This window comes from Stegostoma tigrinum, chromosome 47 (genome assembly GCF_030684315.1).
Source record: "Stegostoma tigrinum isolate sSteTig4 chromosome 47, sSteTig4.hap1, whole genome shotgun sequence".
Lineage (NCBI taxonomy): Eukaryota > Metazoa > Chordata > Chondrichthyes > Orectolobiformes > Stegostomatidae > Stegostoma > Stegostoma tigrinum.
In genome coordinates, this window is record NC_081400.1 from 8,410,017 (window position 1) to 8,428,577 (window position 18,561).

The window sequence follows — 18,561 nt, forward strand, 5'->3', positions numbered from 1 at the left end:
GCTGTTCTTGCACTCTTCGGGTGGCATTATTGTGGCACTGCAGGAGGCCCATGATGGACCAGTCGTCTGAGGAATTGGAGGTGGTGTTAAAATGGTTCGCGATTGGGAGGTGCAGTTATTTATTGCGAACCGAGCGGAGGTGTTCTGCAAAGCGGTCCACAATCGTCCGCTTGGTTTCCCCAAAGTAGAGGAAGCCACACCGGGTACAGTGGATACAGTATACCACATTGGCAGATGTACAGGTGAACATCTGCTTAATACGGAAGGTCATATTGTGGCCTGGGATGGCGGTGAGGGAGGAGGTTTGGGGGAAAGTGTAGCACTTCCTGAGGTTGCAGGGGAAGTTGCCAGGTGTGGTAGGGTTGGAGGGTAGTGTGGTGGGGACAAGGGAGTCGCAGAGGGACTGGTCTCCCCGGAAGGCAGACAAGGGTGGGGATGGAAAAATGCCTTGGGTGGTGCGGTCGGATTGTAGATGGCGCAAGTATCAGAGGATGATGCGTTGTATCCGGAGTTTGGTGGGGTGGTATGTGAGAACGAGGGGGATCCTCTTGGGGCGGTTGTGTTTGGGGCGGGGTGCGAGGGATATGTTGCAGGAAATGCGGGTGACGCGGTCATGGGTGTTCTCGACCACTGTGTGGGGAAAGTTGCGGTCCTTGAAGAATGTGGACATCTGGGATGTGCGGGAGTGGAATGCCTCATCCTGGGAGCAGATGCGGTGGAGGCGGAGGAATTGGGAATAGGCGATGGAATTTTTGCAGGAGGGTGGGTGGGAGGAGGTGTATTTTAGGTAGCTGTGGGAGTCAGTGGGTTGAAATGGACATCAGTTTCTAGCTGTTTACCTGAGATGGAGACTGAGAGGTCCAGGACGGTGAGAGATGTTTTGGAAATGGCACAGGTGAACTTGAGGTTGGAGTGGAAGGTGTCGGTGAACTGGAAGAACTGTTCGAGCTCCTCTGGGGAGCAAGAGACAGCACTGATACAGTCATCAGTATAACGGACCTGTCTGTCTTCCCTGGACTGACCTATCCCCTCCCTTCCTCCTCAACTATACTCTCCTTTCCACCTTTCTTCTTTTCTCTCCATCTTTGGTCCATCTCCCCCTCTCTCCCTATTTATTCCAGAACCCTCTCCCCATCCTCCTCTCTGAAGAAGGGTCTGGGCCTGAAATGTCAGCTTTTGTGCTCCTGAGATGCTGCTTGGCCTGCTGTGTTCATCCAGATTCACACTTTGTTATCTTGGATTCTCCAGCATCTGCAGTTCCCACAGTCACACAGCTGCTGAAGACAGCTTAAGTAAAGAACTTTCTGACCTCTCAGAGTTTTTTAAAGTGAGAATAATAGAAGCAGCTGGATTCAAATGGCCAGCGCTCAAAGACCTGGCCATCTCTCGGAAGAGTTGGAGATTCAGTGACTAATTCCTGACTGCTACCTTCTCGAGAATTTCTCTTGCTTTTTTGTCTCTCTCTCTCTACTTGATCAGAGAACTGCATGGCAGGATCTGAATTTGCCTTTTTGACAAAAGGGTGTTTCTGGGGCATTGCTAAACTGGAACAGTTAATTAATAATGGCTGCTGTATCTATTGTTCAATGAAGTCTTCCAATATTTAAGTATTTTGAAATTAATCTTTCTTATGTTTGTATTTTGATGATAATATTTAAATAAATTGTGTTTTGCTAAAGTTAAGGTATGGGCTACCTGTTGAAAATATCTGGAGAGGGTCTGATCTGGTCCATCACAAAGTGTGTGCTCATGTATGTCTTAAAAATCTACACTTCCAATTTGATTGTTCGACTCAAAGGTGGCAAATGGTAGGTGTTAGTGTCTTGTCTCTCATGTTGAGTTTGGTTGGCATCAACAGGGTGAGCCTTTCGTAGTAACTGTTCTTTCAGGGACTAACAGTTTTCTGAGTCGGGAAGAAGTTACAAAAAGTGAGCAAGGCAAAGATGGTGGAAACGGCAGGCAAGCTGGAGTTGTTGTCGCCTGGGTCTAAGGGAAAATGGGAGATAATTGCAGCAATAGCTCAACACTTGAAATTGCTGGGAATACCATCAGAATCTTTGGAAATGACTAGAATTCAATTGCCAATGGAGCTGCTGGAACATGAAAAGGAAATGGATGCCAATCTTCAAAGTTGTGTTCATAAGTGCGCAACCACATTAGGATGCAATCTTGGGACCTTCTACTGTTTTCTCATTGACGTTTCTACCGTTTCAAGTTCAGAGCTGGGGAACTTCACTGATAATTGTACGATATCCACGTCAGTGAAGACTCCGCAGGGTTAGAATCTGGACGTGCCAATTCATAGCAAACCAAGATCAAAATTCCCTGAAAACAGAGTGTGGGGCTGGATGAACACAGCAGGCCAAGCAGCATCTCAGGAGCACAAAAGCTGACGTTTCGGGCCTCAACCCTTCATCAGAGAGGGGAATGGGGAGAGGGTTCTGATACTCTTCTCTCCAAATGTCTTGTAATAGGAATTGCTGGAGAGCAACATTTTTTGCATGCTACGAGTGTGTCATCAAATGGAGAGATGAGCAGTATTGCTGAGAACAAAAATGAAAACAATAAATAACCAACTGGCACAGGAGAAACATACCTGCATAGATTTGGCTACAGGCTAGCATAATATGCAACAAAAAGCAAAACAATCATGATTATAAAGTAAAATCAGATTGCAACTTTCATGACTGACCCAATTTTAGGATGGACTTGGAGATATGGGCAGCATTTTACACACTACAGCACAGAGGAACTACGAAGAGCAGGAGAAAATCACCTATACAGCATATTCAAACAGAAAGTGTACCCAATGAACACAGTCCCACGATTTCTCAGCAACAAACCCAAACAAACAGACAAAACGGGCCCAGAAACCATAACCACTCTCCCCTACATGAAAGACATTTCCGAAATGACTGCCAGACTACTCAGACTTCTTGGCATAAGGGTAGCCCACACACACACCAACACACTCAAACAGCAGCTAATGAACTTAAAAGACCCTTTACAGACAACAAGCAAAATGAATGCCATCTACAAAATACCTTGCAAGAACTGCAACAAACACTACATTGGACAAACAGGCAGAAAGCTAGCCACCACGATGCATGAACATATATTAGCCACAAAGCAACATGATCCACTGTCACTAATATCCTAACATACAGATGAGGGAGGACACCACTTTGATCGGGACAACACATGCATCCTAGGTCAAGCCAAACAGAGACACGCATGCGAATTCCCAGAAGCATGGCATTACAACCGGAACTCCATCAACAAACACATTGATTTGGAGCCAATCTACCATCCACTGAGAAAAGGAACAGGAAATGACATCACCAACGCAGGAAATGACATCACCAACCCAAGGAAACCTAAACAGATCAATAGAAAGCGGGACATAACACCAGCGCTTCATCGGAGGCTCACTGATGATGTTACCTAGAATGGTGACGAAAACGTCTGAAAACTAACCTTCCATTCGCGGATATATTCAGTTTCTTCTCTCGTCAAAGTTTTCTTTAAAAACTGCATTAATTTTTCATTTCTATCCTGTAATTCAGTTAATTTTCTGCACTGAAAGTATCCAGTTCTTCTCCACCTATTCTTATTCTTTTTCTCAACTAGTAGATCAAACGTTTTCTCTGAGAAATGAACTTCAGTTATCTTCTATTTATTTTCTGGCTTCTCCTCCTGCTTCAACTTAGTTCCCACACATTCAGGAAGCAGCTCACGTTGTTCTTCCTGGATCACCTGAGTTGTCTGATTTTCTGCTGGCACTTCAAACACATTAGGGATCATTCCCACCTGCAATCCCGCTATTTCATTACGAAGGTTAAATTGAATTTCTGGAATTGCGATTTTCTCTATCAGGCCTATCACCCTTTGACCAATTTCCTCCGGACTCCCAAAACTTACTTTATACATTGGAACACTAATATATTTTCCGCAAAATTGCACATATTACCCATACTTTTTTCTGATAGTTGCCCTTCTGAAATATCTATCTCCTCGTGTCTCAACATTAAATATTGATTTAATCCCGTGTCTCTTAAATTTTTAATTTGTTTAATTAATAAACATGCTCCTCCTGGCATCTATAAACAAGTAAATTTGTTAAAGAATTCTGACCCGGTCCAATCAACCAACCCGTTCTGTGGCACCCATTCTGGGGCAGCTTTTTTTTACATTTCACTGTGCTTTCCTCTACAGTGATAAACTCACTGGTTTGTCCTGTTTTGCCACAAATTTATTCCAATTCTTTTCTTTTGTAAAAGCTATCAACACTGTGACTTCATGTGGCCTACTTCATTGCAGTGAAAAGAAGTGATTTTTTTACTTATCTTTCCCCTAATAGGTTTACATTTTATGCTTTGATATCTTTATCCTCGTCAGGATATCCTTTAACCTTATTCCAGATTTCTCTTTTTCACAATTCCTAACTATCACAGACTGAATTTGATGTCGGAGGTGAAAATTGATTTGTGAGCCAACTCATAACCAACTGCTCCAAATCTTGCAGTTTTAACCCTCTGCTCTTCCCCATGACTTCTCGATAGTTGAGAATGTGAGTTTTTGAACACCGACAAACTAGACGTCTTTCCAAGATGTTGGTCTATGTTAAAGTCCTTTATCTATCTCTCAAAATTAGTTTGCTCAATTCAAACTCGATGTACATTGGATGAGGGTCCCTCCTTAGATTCCTGAAACATTGTCTTTTGGTGCCTGGTAATAGCTCATGTGCACTGAAGATGACATTTTTCAACTTGTGACGCTCCCCAAATGCCTCCTCTGGTAGAGATGCAAATACTTCACCACCTCTACCTATCAGACTTGTTTGGTCATTACTACCCACATGGTCACTGGCAATCTCATTGGTTTAGCTCCTTTGTCAACTGAAACACAAAAGCTCCGATATCCTTCCTGTCAAATGTAGGCAATGGTTTCACATATTTAAACAAATCTACATCGGACTTTTGGCTACGATAAGATTGGTCATCATCACTATCCTTCTCACTAAACCTACCTTCTAACAGCTCTTCCACCCTTTTGAATTGACTATCTTTCCCAATTGACTTCTGACTTTCAAACACTCCTACTTTTTGCATTTCATCTGCTTGGGTCTTTGTTTTTTTTTTCTCCTTCTCCTGCCTTCATTAGTAATTCAAGAGGTTTCATTTCATACTCTTTCTTTTTGTTCAGCTGTGGGTATTCTTTCCCTTCATTTAAATTCTGCAGGGGCTATCACTTCCCGTGCAATTGTATCTCATTCAATTTGCTTCATTTGCAGTTGAATTATCGCCATTTCCAATCACTCCAATAGCATTCTTGGCAATTGCAAATTCCACGTATTTGCCGCAATTATTTCCCTTTTTTCTCACTGACATAGGCAACTCAACTCCATTTTTCTTTTGCCAAGTACAAAAGGTTTTCCTTACTCACTTTTTGTAAAACTTCACAAGTAACTCACTCAACCCTCAGGAACGTTTCATTGACTGAGCTATTGCTACAAAAAGTACAAACTCATTAACCCAACTGCATTCAACAACTGAGACAAAAAAAAGCACTCGATGCCTTTGAGCGCAATAACTCTAAATCCTACTTTGAATTTCAGATTTTGATCCCAACAAGCGCTTTCAATTTCTTAAGTGCCAGACAAAACCCCTTCAAACTATTCAGAAGATGGTATAGATGCTAACTTGGTCTTATTTCCAATGTAATATATTGCATTCCAGGTGAAATTCAATTTGTCAAATGTTCCAGATTCAAAACAATATACATTTTATCTGTCTTTAATGACATCAGCAATGTAACTCTATTGGAAAACTTAACAGGATAATAGATGCAATGACTATGAAGATTTCCCTGACCGCTGCCTTAAAACCCCTCTTCAAAATACCCAGTACAAAATAACCTGTGGAAGCCTCAGCCTCAACACAGTAAGTAATTGACACTCCCCAACTGAGCTTTTCTTTTGTATACAGATGTAACTCAGATGTTGTATAAAGGCCAAAATTTGTGGAAGAATGCTTCTCATAGAGATAGAATCTGCAACTCACTGCCTATAGTCCTGATAAAGGGAGCTTTCCTCAACACCACTGAAGACTATTTCAATGCATGAACAAGGCATACAAGGATATGGGCCACGATCAGGACAAGTAATCTGAGGTGATTGGTTTTGTCTGGTCACATTTCAATGGACTTTCCACTGCTTGTCAGAACAGCATAATCACTATGAGTCCATCACTACTGTCACTAAGTATAGTATCTATCCATCACATGATCAAGATAATAGGTCTGCACATCATTGAACTGTGAAACTCCCAATTCAACCCTCGAGTGATCAGTCACTTATTAAAAGTTATAGTTATCGATCTGATAGCATTCTTTACTCGAAGGAGTTCCCCTTATTATTTACAACACTATCATTTTTCATGCCAGCTGCAAGCGCAGTTATCATACTTCTTGCATTCAGTCTATGTCATTAATGTATTCATCGTGCACCAAATCCTCTAACTCTCCAGTGAATGCAGGCTTCCTGTCACAAGAACACCCATCGACTATCACCCAATGTGCCCTGCCGAATTAAGTCTGATAAGGATTCAATTGCCAAATTCCCCAATATCCTAGCATCTCTTAACAACCTTCCAGTCTGCCCAAGTCTTGTTAATGGTCATCACTGAAGTTTATGTATTCTATATCATCTGCATTCCCTCATGTACGCAGCTGGTCTCCTCACCAAAAAAAAATGAATGTTGTAGACAGTAGTTCGTTTATCAAATCCATGTTACTTTATTCTTGCCTGCCCCACAGAAGATTAATTATGCTCCCCTGATGCTTCCCAATATCCGCTTTCAACCATTTTAAAACTGCAAATATCTGTTTTCCTTTAATATACTTTCTTCAAGTATACTGCAGTCCCCTTCATGATTCATTTGCCTGCATTATTATTTTCTACAGTGAAACCAATGCAAACGTTTTATTTGAAAATCCATCTCTGTCTTCTGACTCCAAACACATTCTGACACTTTCGTTACTAATGGTCAATATGATGTGCCTGGCAGCATTTTCAAGTATTTATGAATCGCACTTAAATTTTCCGTAAAGTTAGCCATTCGTATTTTTTTAAAATTCTACTCTTTTGTCTTAAAGCAAACTGTTTCACGTCATATACTTCTCTATGTCGTAGACTATTTTGAGCCGATTTACAACAAGCTTCTTTTTCCCGTATTTAATCCTGCACATCCCTTGACATTCAGGGTTCTTAACCTTATTGTTTCCACTGTTCACCTTTGTATGAAAACGTTGAGGCAACATTTTCAATATTGTTCTATATTACAAGATCCCACGTTATCATATTAAAATTGGCATTCCAAAATTCATAACCTTTATCTATGACTACCTTAAGTCTGATTGTGTTCTGGTCATGATCACTGAAATTGACCCCTCCTGTCATGTCTGAAGCTTGACCAGCTTTATTGGCTAAAATGGGTCCAAGGCCAATCCGTCTATCGTTGATGTTCTATATGCTCTCTTCAAAAACATTTCTCCTGCATGCATTTCAAGAATTATGAAATGCATAAAATCCAATGACATGCTTTTCATCCTAATTAATATTGAGGAATTTGGAATCTTCTATTATTACTATCAATTATTATTACACACCCCTGAGCTATGCCTGCATATCTCTCTCTCTATTTTTAAGGTCTATCCACATATTTAAAACCTTTTAACATATCAAACTTCCATTGTTCAGGAAGTGACACTTTGAGCAATAGTGGAACAAAATCTTCTCTTCGACACACATCCTCGTCTTCCAAAGGCATCTTGACTGAAGACCTCAGTGCCCGAAATATGTTGTAGAATCAGAGCAAGGACGTGAATTTTATAAAACTTAACCTCAGCTTTCTACCTTTGATTATCTTCATACTCTAAAAACTGGTCATTCTCTTGGTAAACCATTGCAATAAAGAGATGCCTATAGTCTCATTATCAATAATGTTTTAAGCAGAGTCTGTTAAAAAAATTGAATTCCACAGCTGCTGAGTGGTAATGCTCATTGTGCTTGCAGTTCTGGCGCTGAAAAAAAATTGGTTTCTATGTGTGTGTTTTTTTAAAAAAGAGGATAGATAATGATGTAACATATAACATAATGGGAAATGTTTCAGGACAAGTACAATGTAGCTTCCTCGCTGTCCTGGATTACAAGAGTCATCAGGAGCTGTTGCAATCCTTCAACATGTGGAGAGATGCAGCAGTGAGTATCATAAAGCAAATTGTGTTTGAAGAAATGACTGAAAGGATGGGTGCACGTGATTGGAAGAGTGATAACTGAATTGCATTTGGATACTGGATCGCAGTCAGGAGTAAAAGGATGACTGGATATCTATCTAGAAGACAGTAAACTCAGCAGATGCTGGAGTCAGAGATAGCGCAGTCTGGAGCTGTAGGAACACAGCAGGCCAGGCAGCATGAGAGGAGCAGGAAAGATGTTTTGTTGTTCTGGGTGTAACACTGTGCACAAAACGCTTTACCCTCCATGAATTTCAAGGAGAAAGTACTCTTTTGCCATTGATTTTGTGCCCTTTGGATATTTACTAGACTGTGCATGTGCAATTCTTCATGACTGAAAATGTATGTGCTGAAAAAGAAGAAATGAAGAAGGTCTCCAATTCGAAACGTGGACTTCCAAGCTTCACTTGTACTGTCTGACCTTCTGCGTTCCTCCAGCTCCACTCTGTGTTCTTTCTGTCTGTCTGTCTGTCTATCTATTGACCTACCTACTTACCTACCTAGCTACCTCCCCACCTACCTACCCACTTATTTACCTTCACACCAGTTGCAGTTCCCATTAAATCGTTTTCTCCATCTTGCTTGTTTTCAATTGCCAAAGTGTCTTATTCGTTTTCAGTGCATAGTCTCTCCATGAAAGAATAAGAAGTATTTTAATCTGTCTATAATCTCTCTCCATTTGAAAATGGACTTGGATCTCAGAACCTAATGTGAGCATTGTCATAATTGTCGATTGTAGTGTGAATGAATATCCTCAATTCCTTACACGAATGATTTTCAATCTCCAGATAAATTTCTCTTTTCCTTTCTTTTCTCTATTTCCTTCCACATGCTGAAAGCATCAAATCATGAGAGCTACATCTTTTGATGTTAAATTTTAAATTGAGCCTTCACCTTTCACATGTCTGACATGTCAGTTTGTGGCAAAAAGAATGGCTTCAGCATTCACCTTAATGTTGTGCTTGAACACTTTCTTTTGCAGTGCCTGAAGTCAGCAAGTTTTCTCTCCACGTAATCCTTCCGCCTGCCTGCCTGCCAAATCTGACTTCATATTTTTTAAAGTTACCTTGGAAGGAAATCTTCCCTTTATTCTAATAGCTCTGCCAGTTCTGTCTTCCACCAATAAAGTTCATTGATTTGGATGTTAGTCATTGTTACTTCCATATTCAATGATACAATCAACTCTCCCACTTACAGTAATAACGCTAATTTAATTTCTTATTCTCCTGATGCAAATTCGCAACCTACTATCCATCATCACTGATATACCTTGAATGCTCTCATTCAGTCACAGCTCTGATACTTCTGACAGCCCTCTTATCTAATAAGGCATACATCTACCCTTGTTCCTTTCCTTTCCTTGCACCATACATTGGTATTCATTATTTAAGCTTATTTTTAACACTTAGCCACATATTATAAGAATGTTTTCCTATTCCGGATGTCACACTATGCACAGGATGCTTCACCTTACCCGAATTTCTGGAATTTTTTTTTACATTTGTGTTTGCCTTTATGATTTTTTGGATATTTATTTGACTGGGCATGTGCAATTCTCAGTAACTGCAAATTAGGTTCAGAATTTATCGTTCATTTATTTTTCTAAGTTTTCATGGATAAAAATACAAAAATATGCGTATTTAAAGCTGTAGTTGATGGATACATTGGTCAAGTCTGACTTAGACAAGTCACTTAATTTGCCATCATGGTAACTGCAAAATAATATTTGACCCGTGGAGCAGATGACTAGAGAGATGGGCATTGCTCCAGCTTCAGAGAAAACAACTTACAAATATTACACTAATCCTTACCTATTCATCGTCTTTCAATGGTTGGGAACCAAATGCTGAAGCAGGGAAAAATAGATCTCCTTCCAGGTTCTCTATCGACCCCAACCCTGTGATGACAAGTTCAGCACAGAAAAACAAGTTTCACTTGCTCATGATCCCTATGATCAGCTCTGTCCCCATCAGGAACTAATTATTAATTAAAAGTTGTTTGCTGAATTTTCGATGACACTCTGTGCTCCATCTCCACATTTCATAACAATGAATATCCTCTGTTAATATTCTGGTCAGAGAGAAATCGAGTTGTACACCACGAAAAAAGACCCTACAATCCAGCTGTCCATGCAGACCAGGTGTCAGAAATGAATCCAATCCCATCCTGCATTTTCCTGATAAACCTTGACCCCATCACCAACATCTCTGTCTTAAGTGTGCTCAATAATTTAGCCTCTACAGGACTCGAGTGGAAATATTACTGCTTGCCGTTTTATGTCCCGAGAGGAGGTCAAAACATTTCCTGACGAAGAGAGTAAAATTGCGATTCTTGGGCCTGAGTGATTTTTCTTTCTGGAAATTTATGTCAAATGTACAGTGTTTTGCGCCACATACTGACCCATTGAGGAAGTGCAGGAAATGAGAGAAAACGCATCAATGTATGAAAGCATTTGACAGCCTGGAAACTGTGTTGAGCATCGCTCTGGCTTGACCAACACCCAATCACATGCATCTGTTCAGGGTGATTATTAATGCAAGTCAGTGAGTGTACAGAAACAACATATTCGGTATTGTTCCATCAGCGTGAAGAGAAATGATGAAGCGTTGAGAGCTTGAGTTTGGAATTGACGTCGCTACATTTCAACAATCATTCCTGAGAGGAAGGTGTCTACTAATCTGAAACCCTTGACAGTTCTTTTATTTTTCTTTTTATTCAGTAAATTAAAGGAGAAAAATACCAAATGATTTTAATAGAGTCTATTGTTCCATAGATTGACTTTGCAAATTTGACATTTGGCAAGATTGGAGACTGTAATCCCCAATGTGTTTCATAAACAGTGCTGGAGAAGAATGGAGGTGAATGTTTGCATGCTAGAGTCAATATATTTCACAAGTAATGACGCTGGGAAGTTGTTTCTGTTTGGCGGGAAGACTCAGACCCGTGGCACAGCCTTTGAACTGGAGGGGGTAAATTTAAAACGGAAATGAGGAGACATTTCTTCAGCCATAGTGGGAGGCCTGTGGAATTCATTGCCACAGAGCGCAGTGAGGCCGGGACGTTAAATGTCTTCAAGGCAGACATTGATAAATTCTATATCTCACAAGGAATCAAGGGCTATGGGGAGAGTGCAGGGAAGTGGATTTGAAATGTCTATCAGCCATGATTAAATGGCAGAGTGGACTCGAAGGACCGAATGGCCTTACTTCCACTCCTATATAAATGGCCAAAGAAAGAGTAGGGCCGATCAGGGATAGCATAGGGAACTTGTGTGTTGGTCTGAGGAGGTAGGAGAAGCCCTAAATGAGTTTTTGCTTCTGTCTTTATGAAAGAAATGAACTTTGTAGTGAATGAAACCTTTGAAGAGCAGGTGTGCATGCCTGAATGGATAGAAATAGCGGAAACTGATGTCCTGAAAATTTTGTCAAACAGTAAGATTGACAAGTCGCCAGGCCCGTACCAGAATTGTCCTCGGCGGCTTTGGGAAGCGAGAAATGCAATCGCTACGCCACGTGCGAGGATCTTTGCATCCTCGCTCTCCACTGGAGTCGTACCTGAGGACTGGAGAGAGGCAAATATAATTCCTCTCTTCAAGAAAGGAAATAGGGAAATCCCCGGCAATTACAGACCAGTAAATCTCACGTCTGTCGTCTGCAAGGTGTGAGAAAGGATTCTGAGGGATAGGATTTATGACCATCTGGAAGAGCATGGCTTGATCAAATGCAGTCAACACGGCTTTGTGAGGGGCAGGTCATGCCTCACAAACCTTATCGAGTTCTTTGAGGATGTGACTAGAAAAGTTAATGAGGGTCGAGTTGTGGATGTGGTGTATACGGACTTCAGTAAGGCATTTGATAAGCTTCGCCATGGTAGGTTCATTCAGAAGGTCAGGAGGAATGGGATACAGGGGCACTTAGCTGTCTGGATACAGAATTGGCTGGCCAACAGAAGGCAGTGAGTGGTAGTAGAAGGAAAATATTCTGCCTGGAAGTCAGTGGTGAGTGGTGTTCCACAGGGCTCTGTCCTTGGGCCTCTACTGTTTGTAATTTTTATTAATGACTTGGATGAGGGGATTGAAGGATGGGTCAGTAAGTTTGCAGATGACACAAAGGTCGGAGGTGTCATTGACAGTATAGAGGGCTGTTGTAGGCTGCAGCGGGACATTGACAGGATGCAAAGATGGGCTGAGAGGTGGCAGATGGAGTTCAACCTGGATAAATGCGAGGTGATGCATTTTGGAAGGTCGAATTTGAAAGCTGAGTACAGGATTAAGAATAGGCTTCTTGGCAGTGTGGAGGAACAGAGGGATCTTGGTGTGCAGATACATAGATCCCTTAAAATGGCCACCCAAGTGGACAGGGTTGTTAAGAAAGCATATGGTGTTTTGGCTTTCATTAACAGGGGATTGAGTTTAAGAGTCGTGAGATCTTGTTGCAGCTCTATAAAACTTTGTCTAGACTGCACTTGGAATACTGCGTCCAGTTCTGGTCGCCCTATTATCGGAAAGATGTGGATGGTTTGGAGGGGGTTCAGAGGAGGTTTACAGGATGCTGCCTGGACTGGAGGGCTTATCTTATGAAGAGAGGTTGACTGAGATCGGACTTTTTTCATTGGAGAAAAGGAGGAGGAGAGGGGACCTAATTGAGGTATACAAGACAATGAGAGGCATAGATAAAGTTGATAGCCAGAGACTATTTCCCAGGGCAGAAATGGCTAGCACGAGGGGTCATAGTTTTAAGCTGGTTGGAGGAAAGTATCGAGGGGATGTCAGAGGCGGGTTCTTTCCACAGAGAGTTGTGAGAGCATGGAATGCATTGCCAGCAGCAGTTGTTGAAGCAAGGTCATTGCGGTCATTTAAGAGACTGCTGGACATGTATATGGTCACAGAAATTTGAGGGTGCATACGTGAGGATCAATGGTCGGCACAACATTGTGGGCTGAAGGGCCTGTTCTGTGCTGTACTGTTCTATGTTCTATGTTCTATGTCTTCTGGTCTTAATGTAGAACACTACCAGCGTGAGATTAAACACTTTGAAACTGGAGCTGTCTTTATACATTTGTAAATCTTTTCTTAAGGCGGGTGTGTGATGACACTTTGCCTTTATAGATTTGTTTCTATCCTGCTTCTCTTGTAGAGAGGTGTTGTCACAGTGGTGTCAACATGTCTCATTCATACATGCAGTTGGTTAACATCTTTGAGTTCTCCCTGTGTGTTTTTTTTTAATTGTTATGAAATGTAAGGTAAAACAATCACAAAAAGGTGGACTCAGGATCAGAGAGTCACAAAAGGACTTTAGCTTTGCTTTCTGTTGTTCGGGTAGATTTTTGCTGGCTGCTGGAGCTGAAAGCTTCAGTTCTCTGCTGTGGGAGTAATGGTTTCGACAGAGAGGTTTACTTTTAAGATTAAACAAAATGGATTTATTTCTTAACGGTGTTAATTTCTATTGGATTGGAGGCAGACAGCACGTGGGAATAATAACTGTGCTGCTGAAATGTGTTTGTTAATGGTGTGGTTATGACATGCTGTCTATGTGGATTAATGGTTAAATAATTCATTATTTTACTAAGAATTTAATAGATTAAAGCAATGCCAAATCTTCCTTTTGCTGTATTTTCATTGTTTCATTGCAATAACATATACTCTGATTAAGGTTTCACAATCGTCCAACTGAATCTTATCTTTAACAGCACTTCATATGTGCCTGTCAAAAAATTCAATGTTGGGGTGTTGGCTATTTCCATGATATACTTGGGCAGATTAGCTATGGGAAATGCAGGCTTGTTTGAATAGGTTGGGGAGTTCGATCTAAGTATGCTGTTCTTCAGAATGGACTCGATAGGCCTAATAGAGTTCTTCCACGCTGAAAGTTACTTCTCATGAGATAATGCTAATAATTGGTGAAGTAAGAAAATCGAAGAAAATGAAGTTAGTCAACTGATTAAGAAATTCAATTTATTGACAGATCTGGCTGCGGTGATGACATTCGGTTAATATGAATCTGCAGTGAATACTAGAAATGGACTTGGTAATTATTGCAAGCAAAGAGACATTTAAAGTTGGCCTGACACAAATTAGTTTTCAGCATTTTCTCTTCAAATGTCATTGAATTAAAAACTTTGACATATGCAACATGTGCAATGTTTGTAGATTCTAGTTTGTAACGTTCAAAATAGTGGTGCACACCATAAGCCAGTAATTGCAACTTTTTGTCTTTGTGAAAGAGGTGTCTTATTTTAATTCTGCACTTGTGCGATGTTATTTGCTAAATTAAGATGAAGAACAGAGGTCTAGTTTACATTAGTGTGCATTTGCTACATTTAAACTCTAATAAATTAGCTATTTAGTTTGACTTGATTTATTGTTGTCAAATGTACCAAGATACAGTGATGATACAAAGTGCATCAGACAGCAATACAGAGTGCAGAATGCAATGTTACAGTTGCAGAGAGAGGGAGCTCAACATTGACATTTGAGAATGCCAGTTAAAAGTTTGAAAAGGGAAGAAGCTATTCTTCAATCTGATCAAAAGTGTATTCAAACTTTTGAATCTTCTGCTTAATGGAAGAAGGAACAACCAGGCTGAGAGGTTACTTTATTATGTTGGTCCCTTTTCCATGGCAGCAGAAAATTTTGATGGAGTCAATAAATGCAAGGTTACATTGCGTGATGGATGGGGCTGTGTACATGCCTCTGTATGTTCTTGTGGTTTTAGGAAGAGCAGTTGTTACACTGTGCTGTGACATATCCAGACAAGATGCTTTCTATGGTGCCAATGGAAACATTAATAATGGTCTTTGTGAACATGCAAAGTTTCTTTAGCTTGCAGAGGAATTAGAAGCATTGTTCTGCTTCTTTGACAGCCACTTTCACATGGATGGACCACAACAGACAGTTGATGATCATCATTCCCAGGGTCTTGACGTTCTGTATGACCTCTACTTCAGCATCATTGATGCAGACACGTGACATGTGCTCCAGTCCGCTTCCTGAAGTCGATGACCAGAGCCTTCATTTTGCTGATGTTGATGGAAAGATTGTGGCCCTTCAACGATGCTGCTCAGCTCTCAATCTCTTTTCTGTACTCTGTCTCTTTATCGTTGAAGATCCAACCCACAATGCTGATGTCATCATCCCATCCCAATGGAGTTGTGGTGGAATTTGACCTCACTCATCTCCACCTATCTGGATTCCATTTTCTCCCCTTTGGTCCAGGAACTCCCTACCTACGTCCATGACACCACCCACGCCCTCCACCTCTTCCAGAACTTCCAATTCCCTGGCCCCCAACATCTCATTTTCACTATGGGCATCCAGTCCCTATATACCTGTATTCCTCATGCAGATGGCCTCAAAGCCCTCCGCTTCTTCCTGTCCCTCAGGCCCGACCAATCCCCCTCGACCAACACCCTCATCCGCCTAGCCGAACACGTCCTCACACTCAACAACTTCTCTTTCGATTCCTCCCACTTCCTACAGACAAAGGGGGTTACTGTGGGTACCCGCATGGGCCCCAGCTATGCCTGCCTCTCTGTAGGTTACGAGGAACAGCCCCTGTTCCGCATCTACACAGGCTCCAAACCCCACCTCTTCCTCCATTACATTAATGACAGTATTGCTGCCGCCTCTTGCTCCCCAGAGGAGCTCGAACAGTTCATCCTCTTCACCAGCACCTTCCACCCCAACCTCAAGTTCACTTGGACCGTCTCCAACACATCCCTCACCTTCCTGGACCTCTCAGTCTCCATCTCAGGTAACCAGCTAGAAACTGATGTTCATTTCAAGCACACTGACTCCTACAGCTACCTAGAATACACCTCCTCCCACCTACCCTCCCGCCAAAATTCCATCCCCTATTCCCAATTCTTCCACCTCCGCCGCATCTGCTCCCAGGATGAAACATTCCACTCCCACACATACCAGATGTCCACGTTCTTCCAGTAACTCAACTTACCCCCCACAGTGGTCGAGAACGCCCTTGACCGCGTCTCCCGCATTTCCTGCATCACATCACTCACACCCCACCCCCGCCACAACCGCCACCAGAGGATCCCTCTCGTTCTCACATACAACCCCACCAACCTCCGGATACAACGCATCATCCTCCGACACTTTCGCTATCTACAATCCGAGGCCATCACCCAAGACATTTTTCCATCCCCACCCTTGTCTGCCTTCCGGAGAGACCACTTCTCCGCGACTCCCTTGTCCGCTCCACACTCCCCTCCAACCCCGAAACACCCGGCACCTTCCCCTGCAACCGCAGGAAGTGCGACACTTGCCCCCACACCTCCTCTCTCACCCCTATCCCAGGCTCCAAGATGATTTTCCATATCAAGCAGATATTCACCTGCACATCTACCAATGTGGTGTATTGTATCCATTGTACCCGGTGTGGCTTCCTCTACATTGGGGAAAAACAAGCGGAGGCTTGGTGACCGCTTTGCAGAACACCTCTGCTCGGTTCGCAACAAGCAACTGCACATCTCAGTTGCGAACCATTTTAACTGCCCCTCCCAATCCTCAGATGACATGTCCATCCTGGGTCTCCTGCAGTGCCACAATGATGCCACCCGAAGGTTGCAGGAACAGCAACTCATATTCCGCTTTGGAACCCTGCAAGCCAATGGTATCAATGTGGACTTCACAAGCTTCAAAAGCTCCCCTTCCCCCACTGCATCCCAAAACCAGCCCAGTTCTTCCCCTCCCCCCACTGCATCACAAAACTAGCCCAGCTCGACCCCTCCCATCACTGCATCCCAAAACCAGCCCAGCCTGTCTCCGCTTCCCTAACTTGTTCTTCGTCTCATCCATCCCTTCATCCCACCTCAAGCCGCACCTCCATTTCCGACCTAGCACCTCATCCTGCCTCCTAGACTTGTCTGTCTTCCCTGGACTGGCCAATCCCATCCCTACCTCCCCACCTATACTCTCCTCTCTACCTGTCTTCTTTTCTCTCTATCTTTGGTCTGCCTCGCCCTCTCTCCCTATTTATTCCAGTTCCCTCTCCCCATCCAACTCTGTGATGAAGGTTCTCGGCCCGAAACATCAGCTTTTGTGCTTCTGAGATGCTGCTTGGCCTGCTGTGTTCATCCAGCTCCACACCTTGTTATCTTATGTACAAATATGGCTTTTTCTTAATTAGCCTAGCACAACACATACATATTACATTGACTCTAATTATGTAGTCACTGCTATTTCAGTCTGTCTTTTCCCCACCACTGAACACTTCTATTTTCCTTCGGCAAAATCCCGAAAATGCCTCAGCAATTAAGCCTGGATACATTTAAACAGATCCACACCAAGCTTTTGACTACAATGGTTTCATCTTTATGACAAACGTCATCACTGCTGCAACCTTTTACATTAACTTCTGCCATTATAGGCCAACGGCCACTTTCCAGTCCCAACTTCTGAAATTCAGATCTTCTCTCTCTCTTTCTCTCTGTTTCTCTCTCTCTCTCTCTCTCTCTCTCTCTCTCTTTTGCTCATTTTTCTGTTTTTAATCATAACTTAAACCTTTCATTTCCTTTTCAGTTTCAAGCTTTTTAAAGATTTTGTTCTTCATTCTGCTGCATCTTTTCATCCCTCTGTTTTGACTTCAGCCTCCCCTTTCGTTCTTCCTCTTTCCGTTGCCATTGTCATCTCAATCAAACTGCTTCATTTGCAATAGGATTTTAGCTTTTTCCAAGTATTGGGATTACATTTCTTGCAAAATAAGTGTTACGCTATCACTGCAATTTCCTCCCTTGTCCTCACAACAAAGGCAACCCCTACCTCTGCTCATCTATCAATTCCACAAGCTCTGTCTTCTTCATGTTCTGTCAGCCACTCCGAGTGATTGCTCTCACACCTAGGAAACTCTTAAGCTCTCATGAAGCCATTGTGACACAAGGCACTCCCTGTTTAAATGAATCAAATGCTACATATAAAACAGAATATGAATAGTCTCCAATCACTGTTTTTCAGTCCAATAATTCTCAACCCAAGGCCAATTTACAGATCTTGATCTCAGACGAGACCCAATTTTGTTATGGATCAGACTGGCCTCCTAGCTCCCACGATATAGTAAGGGAACAGCCGAAACATGAACTTGCTCTTTGTGTTAAGGTGATGTGAGATTTTTTTTTTGTCAGATGTAATCTGATGTGGTCCACCACCAGGCTTCTAGAAAAAGATACTAAATTGTTACAACACAATTCAAACACAAATGAAAAGACTACTGAATACGGAAGAAGATAATATATGAATTAACTACTAATTAGCAA